Here is a 25,144-nt window from a genome sequence, read left to right on the forward strand (position 1 = left end):
TTAGGAATGCCTATAGAGGCATATGGAGGCACCCTAAAATGGGCCAAAGTCAGAGGGAAGAAAAGCAATGAACACAGTGAAAAGCTCAGAAGTCCCTCCAAAAAGCCCAAGCAACGAGTCCCAGCCAGTTCTGTGAGCTGGCTGTGTGAAACCCAGTGGCTCTACACTCCACTCCGACACACAGGCAGAAAATGGTAAATACTGCCTTTGCTAGCCAGTCACAAAGTGACATCAAAAGCTCCCCGGCCGGGCTGTGGCCTGCCTGTAATCCCAGCACTTGGGAGGCCGAGGCGGGTGGGATCACGAGGTCAGGAGATCGAGACCATCTGGCTAACATGGTGAAACCCTGCCTCTACTAAAATACAAAAACTAGCCGGGCGAGGTGGCGGGCTTCTGTAGTCCCAGCTACTCGAGGCTGGAGGCGGAGAAATTGGCGCGGAACCCGGGAGGCTGAGCTTGCAGGAGTCAATCTGGCACCACCGGGCACTCCAGCCTGGTGATGCCAGGCCAGACCTCGGCTCAAAAAAAAAAAAAAAAAAAAAAAAAAAGCTCCCTAAATTAGGGAAGGATTGCCAAAGAGGCATGGAGGAACTCCTTCAGTGTCTTATAGTTAGCTGGACACAAAGCTTCTAAAAAAAAAAAAAAAGTCTTGCATCTGTTGTCCTAAAGTTAAATATTTAGGTTTTATAACAAGCAAAGGACAAAGGAGCTCAGAAGGAGCAGAAAGAGGCCGTGTGCACACTCCTACCCTCACCACAGGGCACCAAATCAGAGAATTTTAGTGCAGCAGGGTTCTGGCCGCGATTTGGATCCCAAATTTCACTTTTAGCTAAGCCTCTATATGAAGCTACAAAGTAGGGTAAGAAAGAGCCCTCCTCCGGGGAGACAGAGTGCTGTGCTGAATCTTTAAAATCCAAAAAAGCCTTAACACAGGTTCCAGCTTCTCGCATCCCAAATCAGACTAAACCTTTCTTCTTGTACATGGATGAAAAGAAAACAGACAGCAGTAGGAGTTTCAACACAAATGCTAGGATCAAGGCGCATAGACCTGTGGCCTATATCTAAACAAGTAGACACGGTGGCATTAGGGCTGGCCACCCTGCTTTGCTAAGGCAGCAGTGGCAACTCTTGCTGGACCTGGGACTGGCAAATTAACGCTAGGACAGAAGTTAACTATCCAGGTGTCACACACTGTAATAAACCCTGTGAGACCAGAGGCATCATTGGCTCAATCCAAGAATGGCTAAATATCAGACTGTTACACGAAAATCCTAATAATATAAATGTGGAAACAGTGAATTCTAAATCCAGCTACTCTGTTGCCTATAGAAGAATCCAAAAGAATTTTAATTGGCATTATTGTAAGGATGTAGATCAAGTGTTTTCAAGAGGAGAGACTTGAAAGATCATCCTTTGAAAAATTCAGGACCTAGACTGTTTTGTATACATGCAGGCAGCTTCATTCTTGTGATAGAGTTTTGTAGAGCTGTGTATGCTGTAGTGATAAATGATTTTAAGTCAGGTGAGGGAACAGTGGTAGAAGCACAGTCACTGACAACTGGAACCTCTGTTCCAAAGGCTGAGCTTATTATTTTAACAAGAGCCTTATTACTAGCAAAAGGGAGGATAGTTAATAACTATACTGATTCTGAATATGCTTTTGCTACACAGCATGCTCATGGAGCCATCTAGAGAGAGCACTTCAACAGGTGCAGGAAAAGAAATAAAATAAAAAGGAGATCCTGCAGCTCTTAGGATGCTGTTTGGGCACCCCTAAAAGGGCCATTACATTGCAAAGATCATCAGACAGACAGATCCTATAGATCTAGAGAAAATAGAAAGGCAGACAGAGAGGTGAGGTGGGTAGCTATGGCAGTCCCACCACTGGGAGAAAAAGCTTTAATGTTACCTCTTTTCCCAATATAATTACCTTTGGAAAAACCGAACTACTCCCTGGGTGAAAAGGCCCTACTCCAGAAGATGGAGGTTATATTAGAGGAAGATGGTGGCAGTTCTCTGATGGAAGGTTAGATATCCCAAATGTTTTGGCCCTCGTTTTGTAAAGCAATTTCATGAGGAAACACATGTGGGAAAGTCTGCTTTAGAAGTTCTAATAGTGCAGCATGTTTATGTGTCACAGCTTGCAGCTGTTGCCCCTGCTGTCTGTGAGAAGTACTTAACTTGTGAATGGAGTAACCCCAAACAAGGGCCGGTCCGGCCCCCAGGAATACAAGAAGTAGGCTCAACCCGCTGTGAGAACCTAATAGTAGATTTAACTTAGTTACCCCATGTAAGAGGACTAAAGTATTTATTGGTCTTTGTATGCACCTATTCTGGGTGAGTAGAAGCTTTCCCCATCCTAACTGAAAAGGCCGAAGAAGTAATATGAGTGTTACTAATATATATTATCCCTAGATTTGGGGTGCCTTTGACTATCAGGTCAGATACTGGCCCAGCATTTGTAGCTGAAGTCATTCAAAACTTATCCCAGTTATTGAAAACAAGATGGAAGCTTCACACTGCGTACCATCCCCAGAGTTCAGGAAAAGTTGAAAAGATGAACCAGACAATAAAGCAATTGTTTAAAAGTTCTATCAAGAAACCCACCTAAAGTGGGATCTGGCTCTGTCCATGGTTCTCCTTCGAATCAGATGCATTCCAAACAAGCAAAGGGGACACTCACCCTATGAAATTCTGTTTCGAAGGTCTCCCCCTCTTATTTTCCAAATTAAAGGAGATCTCAGAGAAGTACAGGAACTAACAATGAGAAGGCAAATGCAAGCTTTAGGTACAGCCATGAGAGAAGTGCAAGGCAGGGTGCAAGAAAGATTGCGAGTAAGCCTAACCAGTTCAGTTCACCTGTACCAACCCAGGGCATCTGTCTGTGTCAAAAAGTGGAATCCAGCCACATTAGGGCCCATATGGGACAGACCCTTTGTTATAATATTATCTAGCCCCACTGCTGTTAAGGTTGCTGAAGTTGTTCCCTGGATCCATCATAGTGAGTTAAAGCCAGCTGCTGCCTAGAATGCATGGACCAGCCAGCCAGACCCCGACGAACCCACCAAACTAACCCTAAGATGAGTTGCCAACAAAGACCAAACCCAGACCAGCCTAATCTCAGACCCAACTGTTAATGAAAAATTGCCGAGCCGTGCTGTCCTCACACAACCGGAAGCTGACTACTCTATGCCCAGCCAAAGCATGAGGAGTGTTCAGTAAATAAGTAAAGTAGCTATGCACTGATATTTTAATACTCATTCCTATTCTAGTAATGTTTTTTTTTTGTTTGTTTGTTTGTTTTTTTGAGACAGAGTCTCGCTCTGTGGCCCAGGCTGGAGTGCAGTGGCCAGATCTCAGCTCACTGCAAGCTCCGCCTCCCGGGTTCATGCCATTCTCCTGCCTCAGCCTCCCGAGTAGCTGGGACTACAGGCGCCCGCCATCTCGCCCGGCTAGTTTTTTGTATTTTTTAGTAGAGACGGGGTTTCACCATGTCAGCCAGGATGGTCTCGATCTCCTGACCTCGTGATCCGCCTGTCTCGGCCTCCCAAAGTGCTGGGATTACAGGCTTGAGCCACCGCGCCCGGCCTATTCTAGTAATGTTTGCTGTACTATTGCTATACTGCCATTGTTGCCAACCCTTGCTTTTAGAAAGGAACATACTCTGCCCATGCCTAGTGTGAAGATGTTACTCTTTCTTTTGCTTATATTAACTATTGTGTCAAACTTACAAAGGGGGGAAAAACAAATGAGTTTTCTATGTGCACCCATATTCAATCTGTGATCGTGGTGATAATCAGCCCTATGTCTACTATGACCCCAAACTTTTACCTGGAACATGGTCTAAGATTCGTGAAAGATCTGAAAAAAGAGCTTTTTACAATTCAACCTGGGTACCCTCCACTAACAGGGGCAGCGTGCACCTGTATTTAGATGCCTGCCAGATAACAAGAACACTCCTTAAGGCCAAAATAGTAAGAGTAGCTCCAATCTGTTATGGAAACCCTCACCCTAGACTCATGTCAGCATGTGCTTCTTGTAGCTGTTACATTCCTGACTCCAAAAAATGGTTGATTATAAATAGTCATATCCTTGGTGGATCAGTGATACCCCATGGCCTCAAGACATACACTTCACTAAAACCCTCTCCAGAGATTGGTATGACTATGACAATTGTATAACAGAAAATGCCTGTGGTCTCATTGAATTTATTATCAATAATACGGATTCACCTAACTGGGAAATAGGCACTGAAGTCCCAGTTAGATACAGCAATGCAGCTGAAAAAAAGCAGCGAGTCCTGAGCTGAAGAAATTAGGCATTAAATATTCCAGGACACTGGCTACCAATAACACTGTATATTTTTATATGGTCACAAAGACCCAAGCTTATAAACCCCAGCATTGACTTAAAATTTTCAAGTCATTCAGTGAAGATGTTAACCAAGGAACTCATGAACAATTTTCTACCACAAAAAACCTCTTTGTGCAGTTAGGTGAAAATATAGCAGAAAATCTAGGAGTTACCTCATGTTATATATATGGAGGTACTGACATGGGAGATAGGTGACCCTGTAAGGCAAAAGTATTTCTCCCCTAGGACAACTACACATTAGGTGTCTCTGCTACAGATGCTCCAGGATCAACCCCTATTAGCTCTAATACTTGGCTTTTAAAGACTTCTATTGTAGGAAAAGACCGCATAGCTCATTGGGGGACTGCCTATACAAACTCTGTAGGTGAATTGACTTGCTTAGGGTAACAGTGCTACAAATTTCCTAAACTATTGGAAAAACTTTATGGCAGAGAGAAGACAAAAGGGGTGAAAATAGCTCAAACCCATCTCATTTTAACCCATTTTCTAGGTTCCCTTCTTTAAATCATTCTGCAGGCCTCTCTTGGATCTGTGGTCAGCAAGCCTACAGTTAGCTGCCAGAAAAATTGACAGGAGCTTGTGTATTAGGTATTATTAAACTACCATTCTTCCCGTTACCCTTAAAGCAAGGAGAAACTTTAGGGTATCCTGTTTATGACGAACCTAGAAGTAGGCGCAAACAAACAGCAGACTTTAAAAAAAGATATAAAAATAGAAGATTGGAAAGATGCAGATTGGCCTCCAGAAAGAATAATAAATTATTATGGTATTGCAGGAAGTCAGGGACTCTAAACGTAGGGACTGGCTGCAACTGAGGCAGAACATAAATTGTGAAGATTTCATGGACATTTATCGGTTCCCAAAATTAATACTTTTATAATTTCTTACACTTGTCTTTACTGCAATCTCTGCACATAAATTGTGAAGATTTCATGGATATTTATCACTTGCCTAATAATACTCTTATAATTTCTTATGCCTGTCTTTGCTTTAATCTCTTAATCACATTATCTTCGTAAGCTGGGAATGCACGTCACCTCAGGACCACTATTGCACAAATTGATTGTAAAATGTGTGTTTGAACAATATGAAATCAGTGCACCCTGAAAAAGAACAGAATTACAGTGATTTTCAGGGAACAAGGGAAGACAAACCATAAGGCCTGACTGCCTGCTGGGTCAGGCAGAATAGAGTCATGTGTTTTTTTTTCTTGCAGAAAGCCTATAAATGAATGTGCAAGTAGGAGAAATATTGCTGAATTCTTTTCCTAGCAAAGAATAACCCTGGGGAAGGAATGCATTCCTGGGTGCAGGTGTATAGATGGCTGCTCAGGGAGTGTCTGTCTTAAGTGGTTGAGATAAGGACTGAAATACACCCTGGTTTCATGCAGTACCCTCAGGCTTACTAGGATTGGGAAATTTCAGCCTGGTGCATTCTAGTCAGACCAGTTCTCTGCTATCGAACCCTGTTTCCTGTTAAGATGTTTATCAAAACAGTATGTGCACAGTGGGACATAGACCCTCATCAGTAATTCTAATTTTGCCTTCACCTTGTGATCTTTATGGATCTTTGAAGCATGTGATCCTTATGACCTACTCCCTGTTCGTACACCCCCTCCCCTTTTAAAATTCCTAATAAAAACTTGCTGGTTTTGCAGCTCGGGGTTGTCGTCACAGTCTTACCAATATGTGATGTCACCCCTGGAGACCCAGCTGTAAAATTTCTCTCTTTGTACTCTTTCTCTTTATTACTTAGACCAGCCAACACTTAGAAAAAATAGAAAACATCCACATTGAAATATTGGGGGCTGGTTCCCCCGATATTGTGGCCCAGCCCCTGGGTGCAAGATGGTTCATGGGGATACCATACTCCCATCTACATGATTAATCACATCATTAGGTTACAAGCAGTATTATAAATTATAGCTAATGAAACATCTAATGCTTTAGATTTATTAGCTGTACAATCTACACAGATGAGAAATGCAATGTATCAAAACAGACTGGCATTCGATTATTTGCCGGCCTCAGAATGAAGGGTCTGTGGTAAATTTAACCTAACTTGTTTAAAAATTGATGACAGCCGGGCGCGGTGGCTCACGCTTGTAATCCCAGCACTTTGGGAGGCCGAGGCAGGTGGATCACCTGAGGTCGGGAGTTCAAGACCAGCCTGACCAACATGGAGAAACCCCGTCTCTACTAAAAATACAAAATTAGCCGGGGTGGTGGCACATGCCTGTAATCCCAGCTACTCGGGAGGCTGAGGCAGGAGAATCGCTTGAACCCGGGAGGCAGAGGTTGCGGTGAGCCGAGATCGCGCCATTGCACTCCAGCCTGGGCAAAAAGAGCGAAACTCTGTTCCCAAAAAAAAAAAAAAAAAAAAAAAATTGATGACAAGAGGGAGGCAGTTATGGAAATTACTGCCAAAATTAGAAAGTTAGCCCATGTTCCAGTCCAACCTTGGGAAAGTTTGACCCCAGGTTATCTTTTTGGTGGATGGTTTTCCTCTTTTGGCAGATTCAAGACTCCCCTAGAAAGTGTAGTACTTATGTTAGGCAGCTGTCTAATACTCACTTGTTTATTGCCTCTCCTGTTTCGGATCATACAGTCCTCTATAGAGGCAGTGGTGGCTAGACACACCACCTCCCAAATAATGGCATTAAGTAAGTATCAGCCATTACCGACAGAAGATAGCTCAGCTCATAAACAGATGGAAAATCATGAAACTAACATAGGCCTTCTCTAAAGTATTTTCCTTTCCTGTGCTTGACCCTCTTTACCTTCTATGTGGCATATTCATCCTTCTATCTAAGAAAAGAGACCATAAATCATGTCCCCCAGATGGATGGCTTATTAGTCAATGGCAGGTAAGATTCTCTGAAAGATGGGAACCACCAAAGACAGGCATAGCCAACAAAGGCTGAGAAAAAGTAAGCCAGAGAGCCAGTCTGCTCCCACAAGAAGACAAATGACACTAAGAGCAGACAGACTGGCAAAATAACTCTCCAGGCAAACAAATGAATTGCTCCATAACAGGCCTTGGACTGTGTCCTACTGAGATGTGAAGCCAGCTGGACTTCCTGGGTCTAGTGGGGACTTGGAGAACTTCTCTGTCTTATAAGAGGTTTGTAAAATCCAACTATTAGTGCTCTGTAAAAATGCACCAATCAGTGCTCTGTGGCTAGTTAGAAGTTTGTGAAATGCACCAATCAGTGCTCTGAAAAAAGGCACCATTCAGCATTCTGTAGCTAGCTAGAGGTTTGTAAAATGGACCAATCAGCACTCTGTAAAATGGACCAATCAACAGGACATGGGCAGGGACAAATAAGGGAATAAAAGCTGGCCATCCTAGCCAGCAGTGGCAACCTGCTGGGGTCCCCTTCCATGCTGTGGAAGCTTTGTTCTTTCACTCTTCACAATAAATCTTGCTGCTGCTCACTGTTTGAGTCCATACCACCTTTAAGAGCTTTAAGAGCTGTACCACTCACTGTGAAGGTCCATGGCTCCATTCTTGAAGTCAGAGAGACCACAAACCCACTGGAAGGAACAAACTCTGGATACATCTTTGAGGCTTGTCTGGGATTTTGCCATGTGATGAGTACCATCGGATCCCTTTTGCTTGTTATTCTGTCCTATTTTTCTTTAGAATTCGGAGACTAAATACCGTGCACCTGTTGGCCAGTTAAAGTGACTAGTGTGGCCTCTGGACTAAGACGCAGGTCTCAGGCTTTCTGGGAAAGGGCTGTCTGACAACCCCTGACTCTTTGGAGTTGGGAGTGTTGGTTTGCCAGGAACCAGCTTCCACTTTTTCTGCATTTTCAGGCTAAACTGAGGGTTGACAGAGGAAAGCCATTCAGCTCTGGAGTCCCAACAAAAAGTTCATTGACCTTGCAGCCATGAGCACAACTCTCAGTGTTGCCTCGCCCAAGTGAGACTCACCCATCTATCCTATCTATCCTGACCCTTGCCTCCAGGGTCCGTACGCCTATCAGACAAATTTCCTCCTGCCTCTCTTCTCTGAAGCTACTCCGCTTCTAAGAACCATTGCCTGTCTCTGGTGCTTTTCTAATTTCTCCTATAAGAATGATTTCTAGTGTAAAGTTCGGGACTCTGTTCCCTTCTTTAGGCACCCAGGCTCACCAATCAGAAAGACATAATTTTTACCCAAAGCCCCATTGGCAGGGGGACTATCTATAATTTTAGGATCCCTCCTCAGACTTAGTAGGCCAAACAAATGCTATTCCTGAAGTTAGGATATGGGGAGCCTCAGAAAGTGTATCCTCCCCATTCATATGATGAGAAATGAGGACAAAAGCCATCACTCTTCCAACCTTGGAGATCCCTTCCCTCCCTTAGGGTATGGCCCTCCACTCCAGTTTTAGGTGTATCATCTTTACAGGACAAGGGTAAGGTCCCAATACTAACAGAGGAAAATGCTTAGGACTCTAACAGGTTTTCAAGAATTTGACAGTAAGGGCCACTAAATCCGATTTTTCTCAGTCCTCTTTGTGCTCTAAGACGAAAGGCAAGGGTACAGGTTTTTGAGAATGTATCGGTAAGGACCACTAAATACAAACTTCCTCAGACCTCTTTGTACACTAGGAGGAAAACTAGTATTTCTGCTGCTGCATCAGTGAGCGCAACTATTCTGATCAGCAGGGTCCCGGGACCATTTGTGGGTTCTTGGTCAGGGTAGGGGAAACAAACCAAAACCACCAGAGGTTTTGTCTTTCAGATGGGAAACACTCAAGTATCAACAGGCTCACCCTTGAAATGCATCCTAAGCCATTGGGACCAATTTGACCTGCAAACCTGAAAAAGAGGCAGCTCTTTTTTTTTTTTTTTTTTTTTTGCACTACGGCTTGGCCCCAGTTCTCTCTCTGATGGGCAAAAAACGGCCACCTGAGGGAAGTATGAATTACAATACTATCCTGCTGTTTGTCCTTTTCTGTAAGAGGGAAGGCAAATGGAGTGAAATACGTTATGTCCAAGCTTTCTTTTCATTGAAGGATAATCCACAACTATGCAAAGCTTGCAATTTACATTCCACAGGAGGAACTCTCACCTTACCTCCATGTCCAAGCCTCCCTACAGCTGCCCTTCCTGTTAATGATAAGCCTCCTCTAATCTCCCAAACCCAGATGGAAATAAGCAAGAAATCTCCAAGGGTGCACAAAAACCTCAGGGCTATTCCTTGCTGTTTTAAAGCAGATCAAGGTAGACTTGGGGAAGATTTCAGATGATCCTGATAAGTACATAGATATCCTGCGGGGTCAAGCACAAACCTTTGATCTCACTTGGAGAGATGTCATGCTATTGTTAGATCAAACCCTCACCTTTAATGAAAAGAATGCAGCTTTAGCTGCAGCCAGAGAGTTTGGAGATAGCAGGTATTTTAGTAAAGTAAATGATATAATGACAGCCAAAGAAAGGGACAGATTCCTTCCCGGTCAGCAAGCTGTGACCAGTATGGATCCCCACTGGGAGCTCGACTCAGATCATAGGGGACTGGAGTCGTTAACATCTGTTGACCTGTATTCTAGAAGGACTAAGGAGAATTAGGAAAAAGCCCATGAATTATTCAATGATGTCCACCATAACTCAGGGAAATGAAGAAAATCCTTCCACCTTCCTTGAGTGGCTACGGGAGGCCTTAAGAAAATACACTCCCCTGTCACCCAACTCACTTGAGTGTCAATTGATCCTAAAAGATAACTTTATTACCCAATCAGCAGCAGATATCAGGAGAAAGCTAAAAAAGTGAGCCCTGGGCCCTGAACAAAATCTGGAGGCATTATTAAATCTGGAAACCTCAGTGTTCTATAATAGGGACCAAGAGGAACAGGCCAAAAAAGAAAAGTGAGATCAGTGGAAGGCCGTAGATTTAGTCATGGCCCTCAGACAAACAAACCTTGGTGGTTCAGAAAGGACAGAAAATGGAGCAGGCCCATCACCCAGTAGGGCTTGTTATCAGTGTGGTTTGCAAGGACACTTTAAAAAAGATTGTCCAATGAGAAACAAGCTGCCCCCTCGCTCATGTTCACCATGCCAAGGCAATCACTGGAAGGTGCACTGCCCCAGAGGACAAAGGTTCTTTTGGCCAGGAGCCCCCAGATGATTCAACAACAGGACTGAGGGTTCCTGGGGCAAGCCCCAGCTCATGTCATCACCCTCACTGAGCCCTGGGTACGTTTAACCATTGAGGGCCAGGAAATGGACTTCCTCATGGACACTAGCACAGCTTTCTGAGTGTTAATCTCCTGTCTTGGATGGCTGTCCTCAAGGTCCATTACCATCTGAAGAATCCTGGGACAGCCTGTAACCAGGTATTTCTCCCACCTTCTCAGCTGTAACTGGGAGACTGCCCTTTTCACATGTCTTTCTTGGTATGCCTCAAAGTCCCACACCCTCATTAGGCACGGACATATTTGCCAGAGCTGGAGCTATTATCTAGATGAATATGGGAAACAAGTTACCCATTTGTTGTCTCCTACTTGAGGAGTGAATCAACCGTGAAGTCTGGGCATTGGAAGGACAATTTGCGAGGGCAAGAAATGCCGCCCAGTCCAAACCAGGCTAAAAGACCCCACCACTTTTCCTTATCAAAGGCAATATCTCCTTTTTTTTTTTTTTTTTTTTGAGACGGAGTCTCGCGCTGTCGCCCAGGCTGGAGTGCAGTGGCCGGATCTCAGCTCACTGCAAGCTCCGCCTCCCGGGTTCACGCCATTCTCCAGCCTCAGCCTCCCGAGTAGCTGGGACTACAGGCGCTGCCACCTCGCCCGGCTATTTTTTGTATTTCTTAGTAGAGACGGGGTTTCACCGGGTTAGCCAGGATGGTCTCGATCTCCTGACCTCGTGATCCGCCCATCTCGGCCTCCCAAAGTGCTGGGATTACAGAAAGGCAATATCTCTTAAGGCCTGAAGCTCATAAAGGATTACAGGATATTGTTAGACATTTAAAAGCTCAAGTCTTAGTAAGAAAATGCAGCAGTTCCTGCAACACCCCAATTCTAGGAGTATAAAAACTGAGTGGTCAGTGGAGACCAGTGCAAGATCTTAGACTCATCAATGAGGCAGTAATTCCTCTATATCCAGTTGTACCCAACCCCTATACCCTGCTCTCTCAAATACCAGAGGGAGCAGAATGGTTCATGGTTCTGGGCCTTAAGGATGCCTTCTTCTGTATTCCCCTGCACTCTGACTTCCAGTTTCTCTTTGCCCTTGAGGATTCCACAGACCACACATCCCAACTTATGTGGACAGTCTTGCCTCAGGAGTTTAGAGATGGCCATGATCTGTTTGGTCAGGCACTGGCCCAAGATGTATGCCACTTCTCATGTCCAGACACTCTGGTCCTTCAGTATGTGGATAATTTATTTTTGGCTACCAGTTTGGAAGCCTTGTGCCAGCAGGCTTCTCTAGATCTCTTGAATTTTCTAGCTAATCAAGAGTACAAGGTGTCTAAATCGAGACCCAGCTCTGCTTAAAATAAGTCAAATATCTAGGCCGATTCTTAGCCAGAGGAACCAGGGCCCTCAGCAAGGAGCAAATAGAGCCTATACTGGCTTATCCTTGCCATAAGACATTAAAACAGTTGCAAGGATTTCTTGGAATCACCAACTTTTGCCAAATATGGATCCCTAGATTCAGTGAGATAGCCAGGCACCTGTATACTTTATTCAAGTAGAACCAGAGAGCAAATATTCATCTAGTAGAATGGGAACCAGGGGCAGAAAGAGCCTTCAAAACCTTAAAGCCCGCCCTAGTACAAGCTGCAGCTTTAAGTCTTCCCACAGGACAAAACTTCTCTTTATACATCATAGAGAGAGCAGGAATAGCTCTTGGAGTCCTTACTCAGACTCGTGGGACAACCCCACAACCAGTGGCATACCTAAGTAAGGAAATTGATGTAGTAGCAAAAGGTTGGCCTCACTGTTTACGGATAGTTGTGGCAGTGGCCATCTTAGTGTCAGAGGCTATGAAAATAATACAAGGAAAGGATCTCACTCTCTGGACTACTCATGATGTAAATGGCATACTAGGTGCCAAAGGAAATTTATGGCTATCAGACAACTGCATGCTTAGATACCAGCTGCTACTCCTTGAGGGACTAGTGCTTCAAATACGTATGTGCGTGTCCATCAACCCTGCCAGTTTTCTCCCAAAGGATGGAGAACCAATTGAGCATAACTGCCAACAAATTTTAGCCCAGACTTATGCAGCCTGAGAGGATCTCTTAGAAGTCACCTTAGTTAATCCTGACCTTAACCTATATGCTGATGGAAGTTCATTTGTGGAGAATGGAATACAAAGAGCAGGTTACACCACAGTTAGTGATGTAACAGTACTTAAAAGTAAGCCTCTTTCCCAGGGACCAGCACCCAGTTTGCAGAACTAGTGGCACTTACCCGAGCCTTAGAACTAGGAAAAGGAAAAAGAATGAATGTATATACAGATAGAAAGTATGCTTATCTAACCATACATGCCCATGCTGCAATATGGAAAGAAAGGAAGTTCCTAACCTCTAGGTTAGGAACCCCATTAAATACCATACGGAAATCATAGTTATTGCATGCAGTGTAAAAACCCAGGAAGGTGACAGTCTTACACTGCCAAAGCCATCAAAATGGGGAAGGAGAAGGGAGAACAGCAGCATAAGTCACTGACAAAGGCAGGGAAAGACCAGCAGAGAGGAGAGACAGAGAGACAAAGAGGGAGTCAAAGAGAGACACAGAAAGAGAGAGATAGAAGTAGTAAAGAAAAAAAACAGCATACCCTATTCCTTTAAAAGCCAGGGTAAATTTAAAACCTACAATTGATAATTGCAGGTCTTCTCCATGACCCTGTAACTCTCATTGTCAGTGTAAACAAGGGCATAGCCCTAAAGCACTGAGGCAACTGACAACGCGTAGCCTTCCTATCAAAAATCCTTTGGCCTTCCTATCAAAAATCCTTAACCCAGTAATCATGGATGGCCCAAATGCATTCAATCTGCTTTGCTAGTAGAAGAAAGTAGAAAAATAAATTTTAGGCCGGGCGCAGTGGCTCAAGCTTGTAATCCCAGCACTTTGGGAGGCCGAGACGGGCGGATCACGAGGTCAGGAGATCAAGACCATCTTGGCTAACACGGTGAAACCCCATCTCTACTAAAAAATACAAAAAACTAGCCGGGCGTGGTGGCGGCGCCTGTAGTCCCAGCTACTCGGGAGGCTGAGGCAGGAGAATGGCGGGAACCCAGGAGGCGGAGCTTGCAGTGAGCTGAAATGCGGCCACTGCACTCCAGCCAGGGCGACAGAGCGAGACTCCATCTCAAAAAAAAAAAAAAAAGAAAAGAAAAATAAATTTTAGAGGTAACCTCATTGTGAGTATACCTCACTAGGTCAAAACTATCCTAAGTTTAAAAAAAAAAAAAGAAAAGAAAAAGGTAGCTTACTAACTTAAAGTATGGGACTATTCTGTTAGAAAAAGATGATCTAACCCAGCAGGTTTTCTAACAGGGGATCTAAATCTTAATTAATTACCATACAAAGGTCTGACCAGACCTAGGAGGAACTCCCTTCAGGACTCGAGGCTAGAGGGTTCCTCCCCTGCGATTAACGGAAAAAGACACAATGGATATTCAGTAAGTGATAAGGAAGGTCTTCTAGAAGCAGAGTTAGGAAAATTGCCTGATTATTGGTCTATTCAAACATGTGAGCTGTTTGCACTCAGCCAAACTTTAGTTACAGAATCAGGAAGGAGCCATCTATACCAATTCTAAGTTAATGTGGACTGAATGAAGTCTTATTAATAGCAAAGAATAATTGAAATCCCAAACTTACAAGGTTTTTAACAAAAGCAAAGTTTGCTACAAGTTAGCAGTGTAATATGTATTATCCTAATTTATAATCTTATGGAAATCAGACCCTATCAGTGCCCCTCTAAGCTCAAGTCCATCAGCACAGGGCCATACAACTAATACCCCTACTTATAGAGTTAGGAATGGCCACTGCTACAGGAAGTGGAATAGCCAGTTTATCTACTTCATTATCCTGCTACCACACACTCTCAAAGGATTTTTCAGACAGTTTGCTAGAAATAACAAAATATACTTATTCTGCAATCCCAAATAGACTATTTGGCAGAAGTGACTCTCCAAAACCACTGAGGCCTAGACCTCCTCACTGCTGAGAAAAAAGGACTTTGAACTTCTTTTCAAGAGTGTTGGAAGAGTGTTGGTGTTACACTAACCAGTCAGGTGTAGTACAAGAGGCGACCCGGCATTTACAGGAAAAGGCTTCTGAAATCAGACAATGCCTTTCAAACTCTTATACCAGCCTCTGGAGTTGGGTGACATGGCTTCTCCCCTTTCTAGGTCATGTGACAGCCATTTTGCTATTACTTGTCTTTGGGCCCTGTGTTTTTAACCTCCTTGTCAAATTTGTTTCCTCCAGGATCAATGCCATCAAGATACAGATGGTCTTACAAATGGAACCCCAAATGAGCTCAACTAACAATTCCTACTGAGGACCCCTGGATCGACCCACTGGCCCTTTGCCTGGCCTAGAGATTTCCCCTCTGGAGGACACTACAACTGCAGGGCCCCTTCTTCACCCCTATCTAGCAGGAAATAGCTAGCGAGGTCATCGCCCAATTCCCAAGTTGGGGTGTCCTGTTTAGAATGGGGATTGAGAGGTGAAGCCAGCTGGAATTCCTGGATCGAGTGGGGACTTGGAGAACTTTTCTGTCTTACAAGGGGTTTGTAAAATGCACTAATCAGTGCTCTGTAAAACCGCACCAATCAGTGCTCTGTAGCTAGCTAGAGGTTTTTAAAATGGAACAATCAGCACTCTGTAAAATGGACCAATCAGCAGGACATGGGCAGGGACAAATAAGGGAATAAAAGCTGGCCATCCCAGCCAGCAGTGGCAACCTGCTTGCGTCCCCTTCCACACTGTGGAAACTTTGTTGTTTCACTCTTTACAGTAAGTCTTGCTGCTGCTCACTATTTGGGTCCATGCCATCTTTAAGAGCTGTACCACTCACTGCGAAGGTCTGTGGATCCATTCTTGAAGTCAGTGAGACCATGAACCCACTGGAAGGAACCAACTCTGGACACACTACTATCCTAGCATCACGTGTACTATTGAAAAGAAGGTAAAAGCTTTCTGATGATAGTTTCTTTTAAAAGAAAGCTTTTAAAGGGGTAGATGTGGAAGGAAAAGAAAAAATAAGTAATAATAAAGTTTAAAATAATAAACATAGGTAGTAGTTAACATTTAGTATAAGCTATTTAGAAGTTTCACATAGGCTACAATTTTAAGCAGCCCCTCCCAGCATTGCTAACAAGTTGCAGATGCAAGCTTATCTCAAAAGCTTGTCACCTGCCTCTGCACCGCCCCTCTCTCCCCAACTCCGCACAAGATAACTAAATCGTCACCTGCCTCCTTATAAGAATCTAATGCATGATGATCTGTCACCGTCTCCTGTAACCCCAGATGGGACTATTTAGTTGCAGGAAAACAAGCTCAGGGTTCCCACTGATCCTATATGGTGATTTGTATAATTATGTCATTATATAATACAGCGTAATAATGACAGAAATAAAGTGCACAATAAATGTAATACACTTGAATCTTCCCAAAACCATCCCCCCAACCCAAATCTGCAGAAGAATTATCTTCTACAAACTGGTCCCTGTGCCAAAAAACTTGGGGACCCCTGTTTCTAAGCACAGTAGAATGACAATAGTTAATAATACATAGTCACAAATAGGTAGAAGGAGGATATTCAGTGTTCCCAACACAAATACATTATTCATATTAGAGATAATGAATGTACAATTATTCTAATCTGATCACTATGCATTGCTATCTCAAAATATCACTAGATACCCTCAATTTTCATGTGTAATATGTGCATATTATTATGTGTCAATTTTTAAAAATTAAAAATAAAAAAATTCCTATTTCTGGGTCATAAACTCATTTTCTTCCATAACTTTTAATCTTACATTTGATCTTTAGTCTTCCTAGAACTGATTTTTGTAAATGAAAGTTTCACCATGACCACTTATGCCTACAAATAACCTGCCCATAGAAGATATTCGATAAGTTTTTTTTTATCTCAAAAAAAAAAAGAAAGAAAGAAAGAAAGCACATCAGAGATATGCACCCACGGTGCTGGCTTCTCTTATCTTCTTCTGTTTTCTCAAGGCTGGTTCTTGGGTTTGTTGTTTTTTTTGCCCACAGGTCAATGCTAAATATTATGCAATCGTTATAACAAAACGAGAACATTAGAGTCCCCTGGTGAAATGATACACATATTTTCCAGCAGACATCAGTCCTGTTTCTAAAAATGTATGTATACATTTTGGTTTTGATATTGTTTGAGATGGAGTCTCGCTCTGTCTTCCAGTCTGGAGTGTAATGGTGTGATCTCAGCTTACTGCAACCTCTGACTCCCGGGTTCAAGTGATTCTTCTGCCTCTGCCTCCCAAGTAACTAGGACTCCTGGTGTGCACCACCATGTCTGGCTAATTTTTCTATTTTTTAGTAGAGATAGGGTTTCGCCATTTGGCCAGGCTGGTCTTGAATTCCTGACCTCAAGTGATCTGCCCTCCTAGGCCTCCAAAAGTGCTGGGATTACAGGCGTAATCCACCACGCCTGGCTAAAAATGTATGTTTCTTTAAAGTGTCTGTCTCACAGGCCAGGCGTGGTGGCTCACGCCTGTAATCCCAGCACTTTGGGAGGCTGAGGTGGGCGGATCACAAGGTCAGAAGATCGAGACCATCCTGGCTAACATGGTGAAAACCCATCTCTACTAAAAATACAAAAAATTAGCCAGGCGTGGTCGTGGGCGTCTATAGTCCCAGCTACTCAGGAGGGTGGGGCAGGAGAATTGCTTGAACCAGGGAGTCAGAGGTTGCAGTGAATTGATATCATGCCACTGCATTCCAGCCTGGTGACAGGGCAAGACTCCATCTCAAAAAAGAAAAGAAAAAAAGAAATAACATATTTTATCCATTTGTCAGTTGATGAACATTTGGGTGATTTTACTTGCTGGCTGTAATGAATAATACAATGATGAACATTTGTGTACATGTTTTGTGTGAATATATGTTTTCACTTCCCTGGGGTACATACTTAGGTGTGGAATTGCTGGGTCTATGTTAAAATTTTGTAGAATCAGAATCATAGATAGTTTGTCAAAGTAGTTGCACAATTTTATATTTCCAATATCAGTTTATGAGAGTTTTAACATCTCTACACTCTTGGCAGCACTTGCTATTATCAAGAATGTAGTATCTTTTTAATTACAGTCAACTTAGTAGATAGAAGTGGTGTCTTACTCAGTTCTGATGAGCATTTTCCTGATGGCTGATGGTGTTGAGATTTTCTCATGTGCTATTGTCCTTTAGTTATTTAATTATTGTCCTTTAGTTGGGAAAATGTCTTTTCATTTGCATTATCCAGTTTTTAAATTGTGATTTATCTTTTTATTATTGAATTGGAAGTGTTCTCCTATTTTTTTTTTTTTTTTTTGGAGACAGAGTCTCACTCTGTTGCCCAGGCTGGAGTGCAGTAGCTCAATCTTGGCTTGCTGTAACGTCCAGCTCCCCGGTTTCAGTGATTCTCATATTTCAGCCTCCTGAGTAGCTGGGATTACAGGCGTGCATCACCATGTGTGGCTAATTTTTGTATTTTCAGTAGAGAAGGGGTTTCACCATGTTGGCCAGGATGGTCTCAAACTCCTGACCTCAGGTGATCAGCCTGTCTTGGCTTTCCATAGTGCTGGGTTTACAGGCATGAGCCACCATGCCTGGCCAAGTGTTCTCTCTTTGAAAAAAGACTCAAAATGACTTTTTACAGCAGATTTTTTATTTAATTCCATTGAATTCCATCCTTATGCCAGTGTCACACTGTTTCAATTACTGTGGTTTTATAGTAAGGTGGTGGTTGTTGTTGTTGTTTTGAGACAGAATTTCACTCTTGTTGCCCAGGCTGGAATGCAATGGTGCAACCTCAGCTCACTGCAAGCTCCACTGCCCAGGTTCAAGCCATTTTGCTGCCTCAGCCTCCCAAATAGCTGGGACTACAGGCGCCTGCCACCACGCCAGGCTAATTTTTTGTACTTTTTAAAGTAAAGATGGGGTTTCACCGTGTAGCCAGGGTGGTTTTGATCTCCTGAGCTCGTGATCCACCCACCTTGGCCTCCCAAAGTGCTAGGATTACAAGCATGAGCCACCACACCCGGCCAATATTTTCTGTTTTTCTATTCTTAATTTAGTCATTCACGTTATTCTCTGTTTTATTTTACTTTATTTTTATTGTTTTAGAGACAAGGACTTGCTCTGTTGTCCAGGCTGCAGAGCAGTGTGCAATCATATCTCACTGCAGCCCCTCTTGAGTCTCCTAGGCTCAAGAGATCTTTCCAGCTTCAGCAACCTGACTAGCTGGGACTACAGGTGTGTACCAGGATGCCCAGGTAATTTGTTTAAAAGAGTTTTGCAGAGAAGGAATCTCACTGTGATCTCAGAATGGTCTTAAACTCTTGGCCTAAAGTGATTCTCCTGCCTCAGCCTCTCAAAGCCCTGGGAGGCCCAGATATTTTATAGTTTTCACTGCCTATATCCTTGTTAATCTTCTTCCGGTTGCTCTTAATATAAGTAGCATTAGAAATCTCCAACTATAGTTGCTAAAGTGCCTATTTCTCATTTCAATGGGGCTCAAATACCATAAACCTGTGTTTTTTCAGCTTTTGTAAATTTGCTTAAATAAGTGTTTTTCCACTTGCTGTATACCTTTGTAACTACTTCCAGAGATTTATTTTATTTTTTGAGAGCCTAACTCTTTTTGCCTAGGCTGGAGTTCAGTGGTGCAATCACTGCTCACACAACCTCTGCCTCCCAGCTTCAAGCTATTCTGGTGCCTCAGCCTCCTGAGTAGCTGGAATTACAGGTGTGCACCACTATGCCCGGCTAATTTTTGTATTTTCAGTAGAGACAGGGTTTCGCTGGTCTGGTCGCGAACTCAAGTGATCTACCCACCTTGGCCTCCCAAAGTGCTGGGATTACAGGTGTGAGCCATCACACCCAGTCATTATTAATTTTTTTCCATATAACTTTTACCAGTATGGCTGTTTTGTTGGGGATGGAGAACTCCTCATGCCACCATTCTGAAAGTCCTTCCTTTCACCTATCTTACAATGTGGGTTTAATAGTAAGAGTTAAGTATACTTACCAAGGCTTTCCAGGTAGAAAAAGAATGAAGAGGGTCATTTTGATTAAAATGTAATCTAATAGCACTTTTTCTCCTAAAAATACAGAACCAGAAAGTAAGGAAGTATTATTAATGTTAAAGGCAGTAATCATTGAAGACAAGTATAAACAAAAGAAGTGGGAAAAAAGTCTCTGAACTTACAAACTTTAATTTGAAGTGTTTTACATTGCCATTTAACGTATTATTTTAACTCAGATATGTTCCCCGTTTCTTACGCCATTAATTGAATCGAAAGTGTCACAATTCCAGACCCATGCTGAATTAAGGTGCTTGATGGGTAGCTCTTTAGAGCACAGGAAGAGAGTTGTTGGTGAGGTCAATTTGGTTGAATATTCCCCTCTGGCAACACTGGTAGAGATATAACTTTACACACTAAACCATATGAAATTATCAATGTTTATCAATTATCAATATTGGTTGCTTCTGACATACAAACAAACCCTGAAAATTTGTGATTCAAATAAACACAACCACTTTGGGAAACTATTTGACACTATCCATTGAAGATAAGCATATATGTACTCAAATACTCTAGGAATTCCAGTAACAGGCTTAGTACAAACAAGGACATATGTCTACCAAAATACATGGACTATAATTAATGACCCAAATGTCCGTCAACAGTAATGAGATAGATGTGCTCTGATATTTTATATATTATACTACATAAATCAAGCTCTCTGATATCATATGAAGGAAAGAAGCCAGTAACAAGTTTACATGCCACATAAATCTATTTTATTTTATTTTTTTGAGACGGAATCTCGCTCTGTCGCCAGAGTTGGAGTGCAGTGGTGCTATCTTGGTGCATTGCAAATTCCGCCTCCTGAGTTCCAGTGATTCTCCTGCCTCAGCCTCCCGAGTAGCTGGGACTACAGGCGACTGCCACCATGCCTGGCTACTTTTTTGTATTTTTAGTAGAGATGGGTTTTCACCATGTTGGCCCGGATGGTCTCAATCTCTTGACCTAGTGATTTGCCCACCTCGGCCTCCCAAGTACAGGCATGAGCCACCGGGCCCAGCCCACATGAAGCTACTTATATAAATCAAAATTGGGTAATGATAGAAGTCAGAAGACTTAATTGAGGGGGTGGTGGAGAGGCAAGGACTAGGAAGATGTGTTTCTGACATGTTAGCAGTATTTGTTGGGAGAGACAGACTTCTATCAATCTTGCATTCTTTATATGCCTTCCTGGGTATGCCACAATGCAATATCCTGACAACTCTTTATCTATGTTATTTCTTTTTTCTTTTTTTTTTTTGAGATAGAGTCTTGCTTTGTTGCCTAGGCTAGATTGCAGTGGCACGATCTTGGCTCTGCAACCTCCGCCTCCTGAGTTCAACTCCTGAGTCTCCTCCTTCCGCCTCCTGAGTAGCTGAGATTACAGGCGCCCACCACCTAGTTCAGCTAATTTTTGTATTTTTAGAAAAGACAGCATTTCACCATCTTGGCTAGGCTGGTCTCGAACTCCTGACCTCATGATCCACCTGCCTCAGCCTCCCAAAGTGCTGGGATTACAGGCGTAAGCCACCACGCCTGGCTTATTTATGTTCTTAGTAACCTAGACAGTAAGGTAATATCCTTCTCTACTTTCCAACAGACAAAGAGCAAGCTTGCTTATTATGCCTTAGTATAAAATTAGTAGAATTCCAAGCTCGTCCTTACCTGCAATGTAAGCAACTGTATTGCACTGCATGTCTGACATATAAATATGTGGGCCCCTTTGCATCACTCCTATGGGATTTAAGAAGCATAGGTAGTCTGCAAACATGATGCTCATGCTGCTTGTTCTGCTATGAGTAGTAAAGTCCTTGATACTGCTTGTTCTGTCATCATAAAGTCTGTGGATTTAGTCCCAAAATATTGTCTTAGGATCCACTAAATAGTAACAGGTGAATCTTGTAACTTTTAATAAGCTAAAATAAAATCCCAGATCCAACAGAGTTCTATATTAAGATGGTGGTAGTAACACTGGTAGATCTGTTTGTTAGTATATTATTACACAGTGTATTAGTATTTAGTGAAAATTGAGCTGTGATGTTTATAGGATGTATGTTATACAATAAAATCTTAGCAGCAATAAAGAAAAAAATTAGCCTATGTCTACATATCTATACCTATCAAGACTTCTCCTTCAAAGGAGTAGTAAAGTTAGTAAGTACAAGTCAGGAATAAGTTCTAGAGAATCTTTTGATCATGATTATTACATGAGGCACAGGTGTAGAGCACAAAGTGAGCTTTGTTAGGGGCTTAGAACACTTGCATTCTATTTTTTTTTTTTTTTTTGAGATGGGGTCTTGCTCTTTTCACCTTGACTGGAGTGCAGAGGCACCATCTGGGATCACTGCAACCTCTGCCTCCCAGATTCAGGCAATTCTCCTGCCTTAGCCTCCTGAGTAGCTGGAATTACAAGTGCCTGCTGTGACAGCTGGCTAATTTTTTGTATTTTTAAAACAGATGGGGTTTTGCCATGTTAGCCAGGCTGGTCTCAAACTCCTGACCTCAAGTGATCTGCCCATATCGCCCTCCCAAAGTGCTGGGATTACAGGACTAAGCCACCGTGCCTGGCCAACACTTGAACTTCTTATTATTCCTGGCTGATGATCTTGGGCAATTAACTTATTCTAATTTTTTAATGGAAAACCAAGGATAGCAATACATGTATTAAGAACTTCATAAGGTAGTATTACATGATATCTAATCCTAACAAATCTGCAATTCTACATAAGTGTGCTAGGTAGGTACAAAAATGGACAAACAATACCAAGAGTGAATCTGCAACATATAAGACATATTTTAAATCATGAGCAAGTGGGGCTTATAATGGGAATTCATGATTGATTTAGTATGAAAAATTAATTGATGTAATATACCATACTAACAGATTAAGGAACAAAGGCGAAATAGGAACTGAATACATATTGCAGGAGACAACAACTAGGCTTTTCTCTTATTCATCCAGACATACGGCCTGGCCCAAGATTCTACAGAAGCAGCTCTTCCAGTCACCCCGGGCAAGGGTCTCAGGATAGGGTAGGTTTTCTTGCATGGCACACGATGCGAGAAGTGCAGGCACCTGACGAACTGCTCTATGAATGACCAGGCGCCGCAGCACGGTCTCAGGATCTCAGCATTCAGGCTCACTTTTCTCTGTACTGTTCATCCTGGGAAAAACTTGAAAACTGGTGATATTTTCATGCAGGTTGTTATCAGCCAGAGCAGAGATTAACAATGAAGTAAAAACCAGTGGTGCAAGTGAAAGCGTCAGAGTAACATAGTTGGGCCACACAAGATCAGTCCCTCAGCCATAGCACCTCGCGTTGACTTCCTTTCTTGACTATGTCATACACTTTGCGTCCTACCAGTTCACATCAGATTTGCCGTCTCACTAATCGTCTTTCGTACTCCCCTCTGTCCAGCAGTCAGCTGTTTCCACAAGCAGCTACAGAACGAAAAGCGATTAAGGATAGGAATTCTTTATATAGCAGCCCCAGAAGGGGCAGCGGATAGCCAGTGCCTTCCTGGGCTATTTTTATTGTGTGGCCCTCTATACGGCTATCCCAGTGTTTGGCGACGGATAAACTTCAGCCGGGACTTACGTTTCCGTCTAGGGCACCAAAGTGTTTCCAGTTCCGCTGCTTCTGGGTATAGAAAGAGTAGAAAAGGGAAGAAAATTAGGAACAGGAGACGATGGCAAAGACAGCAAGACGTAGATCAGAGCAGGAGAGGTTCTAGGGGCGGGGCTTGCGGGGGGTGGGGTCTTGGAGGGTCGCGGCGCTGGGGATGGTGGGAGCCTGCGCAGCTGGCTGCGCGGTCTCTTTCTCGTTTGCTTTTTTTCTCTTTTTTTTGGTTGGCCGAATTCAATCCGCCATATTGAAAACGACGGGTGTAGTAGATCACTGGAGACACAATTTAACCGAACCCCGCCCGTTGCCTTCATGCCGCTAGCAGGCGTTGACGGAGACTGCCTTTGTCTTGCTGGGGACGTTCACCTCAGCGCTTGATGCTGGTGTCGGGACCGGGAGATAGGAGTGAGTCTCAGGAGAGACCTGGCCGAAAACCGCGAGTAAACAAAAGTGAAGCCTAGTGAAATCGCCTTTGCGGGATTAGTTCAAGGTGACTCAGGAAAAACTAAGCAACTGGAGCCCGTGTAAGCTCAGCTACAGCCCTAGCAGCGAGGCGAAAACAGGTAAAGAGAGCTACTGAATGACAGAGGGAGCGTTATCCGTCACCTCCGTAAAGAGGTGGATGCTTCTTAGACCAAATCCCGGTATTTGTGAGCACTGTCTTCCTCAGGCACGCAGGCCGCAGTCATGACTGCGTGCCTGCAAAGTAATATCAAAATGTTTCACTGGTGTTTTGTTGTCCGCTATTCCCAGGTGTAGGTCTGAATCTAAGTCTGTGTCTCCCACCGTCGGGTTCCCTCATTACGTGGACATGGCGCCTGTACGGTAAACCACCTGCGCCTTGCAGATCACTGACAGACAGATGTGAGATAATGTAGGAAGCTCAGGGGATTCTGAGTATGTGCGTTTCTTCTTTTCCCTTACCCGGCGGGAGACTTCTTATTTCGGAGGGCTGGGGCAGTCACGGGCGGAACTGCTGTCTATTTTGCACTGTAAGGAAAAATGGCCGCTTAGCCTCCCCCGCATTTCCTATTTCTCGTAATACCTAAGGTGAAGTGGGAGGTTTAAATTTCTTCTTTCACTGGAAGAACCTCCTATCTATGCCCGGGGCCTCACTCAGAGCCAGTGACTAACCGCTCCTGGTTACAGTCCTTGCTCCACGGTCCTTCACAGGCTCTAAACGGGCTCATTGCACCGAATGCCGTTACCCAGGTGGAGTGATTAAGAACGGAGTTAGGCCTTAGCGGACCTTGGTCATTAGGCCAGACTTACCCAACTCCCACAATCACCCGCACCGTCTGACCTGAGAGTCTGCACCAGGTTTTTGCCCTCTTATACCGTTGTACCTCCTTTTCCTCTCCGCTACTTTGCTCAACGCGAAGACGCAGTATGACGTATTTTCATGAACAATTCGGTTCCGATTTAGTTTGGATCGGATCTCCTTTCTGTTTTGTTCTCTACAAAAACAACTTGTCTCTATTAGTAGTTGAACCTGTTTTTGTGACAACGCATTACGCATGATGTACTTTTTCGGTATCTCAAAATATTAACTTAGACTTGCGGAGCAGATGTTTTACTAATTTGTATGAAATTTTTTGCAAACTACAAATTTACACTGGAATTGTAAACGTTTATATTAAGAATGCTTTAAAATTCGCTTATAACTTTACTAAATTTGTATCTGCCCAGTGTATCTTATTTGTTCGGAAGATTTTTAAACTTGAAAGATGTATACGTAACCCTTAACTACGAATGCTGATTTTTTGTTTTGGTTTTCTTTTTGAAAGGGAGTTTCGCTCTTGTTGCCCTGGCAGGAGTGCAACTGCGCGGTCTTGGCTCACCGCAACCTCCCCACCTCGCGGGTTCCAGCGATTCTCTTGCCT

General features: G+C 43.3%; 1 protein-coding gene and 1 long non-coding RNA gene across 19 annotated transcripts in view; one reads left to right on the plus strand and one right to left on the minus strand.

The window, feature by feature from the left end:
- Nucleotides 1–22,321: 22,321 nt before the first annotated feature.
- On the minus strand, nucleotides 22,322–23,368 carry LOC116272357. Its single transcript, XR_004181067.1, has 2 exons — nucleotides 23,235–23,368; nucleotides 22,322–23,077 (listed from the first exon to the last, which is right to left on the minus strand). It is a non-coding gene; the product is annotated as an uncharacterized LOC116272357 (long non-coding RNA).
- Nucleotides 23,369–23,412: 44 nt separating this feature from the next.
- USP9Y (ubiquitin specific peptidase 9 Y-linked) overlaps nucleotides 23,413–25,144 on the plus strand; it is a 209,435-nt gene continuing 207,703 nt past the window's right edge. For all 18 annotated transcript variants that reach the window (XM_031661065.1, XM_031661067.1, XM_031661064.1 and 15 more), the window contains exon 1: nucleotides 23,413–23,824. The gene's annotated coding sequence lies outside the window, so the exon portion shown is untranslated. The remainder of the gene's footprint in view (nucleotides 23,825–25,144) is intronic.

Source organism: Papio anubis, chromosome Y (assembly GCF_008728515.1).
Source record: "Papio anubis isolate 15944 chromosome Y, Panubis1.0, whole genome shotgun sequence".
Taxonomy (NCBI): domain Eukaryota; kingdom Metazoa; phylum Chordata; class Mammalia; order Primates; family Cercopithecidae; genus Papio; species Papio anubis.